This window comes from Pogoniulus pusillus, chromosome 1, assembly GCF_015220805.1.
Source record: "Pogoniulus pusillus isolate bPogPus1 chromosome 1, bPogPus1.pri, whole genome shotgun sequence".
NCBI classification, from domain to species: domain Eukaryota; kingdom Metazoa; phylum Chordata; class Aves; order Piciformes; family Lybiidae; genus Pogoniulus; species Pogoniulus pusillus.
Genome location: NC_087264.1, coordinates 51007369 through 51013368, shown reverse-complemented (window position 1 = coordinate 51013368; position 6000 = coordinate 51007369).

Sequence of the window (6000 nt, the reverse complement as noted above, 5' to 3'; positions counted from 1 at the left end):
CCCTCTTTCTGAACACCTCCAGCACCACTGGCTCCACCACCTCCCCAGGCAGTCTGTTCCAGTGTATGCAACATAACATTCCAAGCCAGCAGTTAGTTTACTTCCCTCACAACGACCTTGAAAGAGTGTCCCTCTTATTTTAGTAGTTTTCCATCTCATTGCAAAAACAGCAACAAGAAAAAAAAAGACAACAAAAACCTACAACTTCACAGTCAGTCTCCCAGGAGCTGCCTCTGGTCATAATAAATCTACTTATTCTTGCTACTGGATTTAGACAATTCCTTTTTTTTTTTTTTCCCCCACTGAATGTGACAAATAAAAAGCAAAAAGAAAACCAAATACCTTTATATCACCACTAGATAAGCAAAAAAAGGAGAATCATTATCTCATTGCACCACATCATTTATGCACATTCCTACAGACTATTGTTTAAATCAGCATGAACACAAAGATGTTTCTGTTGCAGAGCTCTGTACAACTTCTGGGGGGAAGGGGAGTAAAACCCATCAACAAATCAATCAATACAACTCAACTCTCCAAATGATATTCAAAACCTAGGGCCAGTGGTTTGGCAGTCAAAGGCAGAGACAAAGATGTACACATCTAATCTCAAAGGACCTTCTATGCCAAAGGGAATCTTTCACATGTCTAGCATCTCTCTAGCTTCAGAGCTGCTAGCAGCACTACAGCCACATTATTTCTGGCCTCAGCTAAAGGGAGGTGTTGCTGCAACTCACAGCCTGGCAGAAATGTCTTTCTGGTGCAGCGTGTTGAGGCCAGAGGCAGATGCCCTCAGATAGTCCCAGGGTTACCTAGGGGGCAGTGGGACAGCAGAAGCAGATCCAGGTTTGGAAGGGACCTTTGGACATCATTTAGTCATAGATTGGTTTAGTTGGAAGGGACCTCAAAGCTCAGCCAGTTCCAACCCCCTGCCATAGGCAGGGACACCTCCCACTAGAACAGGTCACTCAAGGCCTCATCCAGCCTGGCCTTGAACACCTCCAGGGAGGGAGCAGCCACAACCTCCCTGGGCATCCTGTGCCAGTGTCTCACCACCCTCACTGCAAACAACTTCCTAACGTCCAGTTTCAATCCCCACTTGGCTGGGGGGACATCCACTTTCAATCTCCTCTCTGCCACTTTAAACCCATTCCTCCTCATCCTCTCATTACAAGACCTTGTCAATAGTCCCTCCCCAGCCCTCCTGCAGCCCCCTTCAGATACTGCAAGGCCACTCCAAGCTCTCCTGGAAGCCTTCTCTTCTCCAGGCTACAGAGCCCCAACTCTCTCAGCCTGTCTTCATAGCAGAGCTGCTGCAGCCCTCTGAGCATCTTGGTGGCCTCCTCTGGACTGGCTCCAACATTTCCATGTCCTTCTTGTGCTGGGGGCTGCAGAACTGCACCCAGGACTGCAGGTGGGGTCTGAGGAGAGCAGAGCCAAGGGGCAGAATCCCCTCCCTTGCCCTGCTGCCCACACTGCTCTTGCTGCAGCCCAGCATACAGCTGCTGTCTGGGCTGCACTCACACTGCAGGCTCCTGTTTAGCTTTTCATCACTCCAGAGCCCCAGGTCCTGTTCCTCAGGGCTGCTCTCAGCCATTCCCCACTCAGCCTGGAGTTGTACTTGGTGCAGGACCTTACACTTGGCCTTGTTAAATGTTGTGAGGCTGGTCTGGGCCCACCTCTCCAGCACATACAAGTCCCTCTGAATGAATCCTGTCCCTCTAGCAAGTGACTGTGCCACACAGCTTGGTGCCATATCCAAGTATTTACAATTACATACAAACTAGAAGTAATATAGAAACCCAAACTCCCTCCAGGAGAAAGGAAACTGCCCAGGAGGGGCTCAAAGCTTCCCTCTCTTTCTCAGGCAGGCAAACAAAACCAGAAAGCTGCAAAGCTTAGGTGGTGGTTGCTAGTCCAGATTAGAGGAGAGATACAAGGTTGGATCAAAAGAGAAATTAACAGGGTGAGGGAAATGTATTGACATTTTGGTTCCTTATCCCTCTCAGCAAACCAGTGAAGAACACAGACACCACCATTATTTTCTTTTCACAACTAATGATCTAATTTCTCCCATTAAAATATTGCAGTTGGCCTGGAGCCAGCACAGAGCTTTATTATTTTGCTTTCTCTTAGAAGTAAAACAGTGAAATCTGGCCCCTCAATAAACTCCATGTAGACAAGGTAACAGTGCAGGATGTGGTTGTGTAGCCATGGAGGTGTTGGGTGGAAGGTTGGGCTTGGTCTAAGAGATCTTTTCTAACCTTACTCACAGAACTTTAGAGGTTGGCAGGGACCTCCAGAGATGATCCAGTCCAAGCTCCCTGCCAAAAGCAGCATCACTCAGGGCAGTCCACACAGGGATGCATCCAGGTGGGGTTGGAAAGGCTTCAGACATGGAAACTCCACAGCCTCTCTGGGCAGCCTGCTCCAAGACTCCAGGTCTCTGTCAGCCTCACTCTAAAGAATTTTCTCCTCATGCTGAGCTGAAACCTTCTCTGTTCCAGTTTGTATCCATTGCTCCTTGGCTTATTGCTGTGCAGCACCCAAAAGAGCTTGGCCCCCTCCACTTGACCCCCAGCCCTCAGCTCTTGATAGACATTGCTCAGATCCCATCTCAGCCTTCTCTTCTCCAGACTAACCAGCCCCAGGGCTCTCAGTCTCTCTCCACGGGGGAGATGCTCAAGTCCCCTAATCATCCTCATGGCGCTCCACTGGACTCTCTCCAGCAGGTTCCTGCCTCTCTTGAACTGTTGAGCCCAGAACTGGGCACAATATTGCAGGTGTGGTCTCAACAGGGCAAAGTAGAGGTGGAGAAGAACCTCCCTAGCCCTGCTGGTAGTTCTGTGAAGCAGTAAGGGATAAGTGGCACTCAGGCCAACCTCCCTTCTACCATTTCCCTGAAGATTAGAGTCACAGAATATAAGGAGCTGGAAGAGGACCTTGAAAGGTCATCTAGTCCAGCCTCCCCTGCCAGCACAGCACCCCCTGTACCAGATCCCACTGGAAAGCCATGTCTGACCCTTTTCCCCCCTCCCTGCCCCATTTTGCTCTAATTCCTCCCTAAACGCAGAGCACCTGTGTTCTGCTGAGTCTCCTCCCAGCCCAGGTGTGTCCACTTTGCCCTCCCTGCCCACTCCCCTTTAGAAGGGGCCCCAGGGCAGGTGGAAGCTCTAGGCTGTGCCTTGCTCAGCAGAGGGATCCTTCTCTTATCAGCACTGGTGAGTCCCCATGGTGCCCACTGGGTGCATGGTGAAGGGGTTCAAAGGCTGGGGGACCTCGTGGGCTCCTGGTTAGGTAAGAATAGTCTTGGTGGTCACTCTAATGTGAAGCTGTCAGGGCTGCAGGGACCTTGAGGGTCATCTAAGATGCAGTTAGTCTGTTGATTCAATGTAAGCAATGTGTTTGTGCCTTAGTTTTGTTTGTTAGAGGTTTTTTTTGGGGTGTTTGTTTTTGCAGGGTTGTTTTTGTTAGTTTTAGGCATTAAAAAGTGAGTCCATGAGAAGTGTGAAGTCAGATCCCAGGTTTGGGTAAGCCAAACCCCATGGAAGTGAATGCTGAGGTGGAAAGAGAAATGCACATACAACCCAGAGTGGTTTATGCTGCAGGTTAGTACTCATCTGGGATGTGCCTGTGGAGCACTCCTGGAGTTAAGCAAGCATCTCCCTTGGGGTCCCACAGGGGTCAGTACTGGGACCAGTTCTGTTCAATGCATTCCTCAAGGAGTCGGATAAGGGCACAGAGGGCACTGCCAGCAAGTTTGCTGGTGGCTCCAAGCCGAGTGGAGTGGCTGCCAGAGCAGAAGGCTGTGCTGCCATTGAGCCAGACTTGGGCAGGCTGAGGGTTGGGCAGGGAGACATTGAATGGAGTTCAGCAAGGGCAAAGGGAGAGTCTGGCACCTGGGAAAGAGCAAGCCCAGGGATCAGGATAGGTTGGGGACTGAGCTGCTGGAGAGCAGTGAAGGGGAAAAGGACCTGGGGGTGCCAGAGGCTGGGAGGTTGACTGGGAGCCAGCAGTGTGCAGTTGTGGCCAGGAGGAGCAATGCCATTCTGAGGTGGATTGGAAGGGCTGTGGTGAGTAGGTCAAGAGCTGTTTTCCTGTCCCTCTGCTGTGCCCTGCTGAGGCCACATCTGGAGTCCTGTGTCCAGTTCTGCACCCTCCACTTCAAGAGGGACACAGAACTGCTTGAGAGAGTCCAGCACAGAGCCACAGAGATGCTGAAGGGAAGGGAAGATCTCTGTTACAAGGAGAGCCTGAGGGAGCTGTGGCTGTGCTGCTGGGAGAGGGGCAGGCTGAGAGGTGACCTCAGTCATGGTGGTGAAGATGTGCAGGGTGAGTGGGCAGAGGCTGGAGCCAGGCTCTGCTGGGTGATGCCCAATGACAGCACAAGGGGCAGTGGTGGAAGCTGAGGCAGAGGAAGTTTCATGGAAACAGAGGGAGGATATTTTCCCTGTGAGGGTGGCAGTATTCTGGAGCAGGCTGCCCAGGGGGGTTGTGAAGTCTCCCTGTCTGGGGATTTTCCAACCCCACCTGGATGTGTTTCTGTGTGAGCTGCTGTAGGTGCCCCTGCTGTGGCAGGGAGGTTGGACTGGCTGAGCTTTGGGTGTTCCTTCCAGCCCCTGATGTTGTGTGATATCCCAGACCCGAGGTAGCTCTCTTTTCTTGGGGGAAAGGTCTCCTTTAGGGAGGAGTGAGGTGTATGCATGCTCCAGGCTTTAAGGAGAGATGCAGGGCAGTAATTCATCTCCAAGAACATGCCAGTGAGGCAGAGTCAGCAGGCTTGCAGGCTAGAGACACCTCTCTGGGCTATTGGCCAAAGTAGAACCTTTGTGGAGGCTGCTACTGCTCCTCTGTGTGCGTGTCTGGGAAGTGTAGGTTTGATTTGAATGAGATGTTCCCTGAAGATTGGAGTCACAGAATATTAGGAGCTGGAAGAGGACCTTGAAAGGACATCTAGTCCAGCCTCCCCTGCCAGCACAGCACCCCCTGTACCAGATCCCACTGGAAAGCCATGTCTGACCCTTCTCCCCCCTCCCTACCCCATTTTGCTCTAATTCCTCCCTAAACGCAGAGCACCTGTGTTCTGCTGAGTCTCCTCCCAGCCCAGGTGTGTCCACTTTGCCCTCCCTGCCCACTCCCCTTTAGAAGGGGCCCCAGGGCAGGTGGAAGCTCTAGGCTGTGCCTAGCTCAGCAGAGGGATCCTTCTCTTATCAGCACTGGTGAGTCCCCGTGGTGCCCACTGGGTGCATGGTGAAGGGGTTCAAAGGCTGGGGGACCTCGTGGGCTCCTGGGTAGGTAAGAATAGTCTTGGTGGTCACTCTAATGTGAAGCTGTCAGGGCTGCAGGGACCTTGAGGGTCATCTAAGATGCAGTTAGTCTGTTGATTCAATGTAAGCAATGTGTTTGTGCCTTAGTTTTGTTTGTTAGAGGTTTTTTTGGGGTGTTTGTTTTTGCAGGGTTGTTTTTGTTAGTTTTAAGCATTAAAAAGTGAGTCCATGAGAAGTGTGAAGTCAGATCCCAGGTTTGGGTAAGCCAAACCCCATGGAAGTGAATGCTGAGGTGGAAAGAGAAATGCACATACAACCCAGAGTGGTTTATGCTGCAGGTTAGTACTCATCTGGGATGTGCCTGTGGAGCACTCCTGGAGTTAAGCAAGCATCTCCCTTGGGGTCCCACAGGGGTCAGTACTGGGACCAGTTCTGTTCAATACATTCCTCAAGGAGTCGGATAAGGGCACAGAGGGCACTGCCAGCAAGTTTGCTGGTGGCTCCAAGCCGAGTGGAGTGGCTGCCAGAGCAGAAGGCTGTGCTGCCATTGAGCCAGACTTGGGCAGGCTGAGGGTTGGGCAGGGAGACATTGAATGGAGTTCAGCAAGGGCAAAGGGAGAGTCTGGCACCTGGGAAAGAGCAAGCCCAGGGATCAGGATAGGTTGGGGACTGAGCTGCTGGAGAGCAGTGAAGGGGACAAGGACCTGGAGGTGCCAGAGGCTGGGAGGTTGAC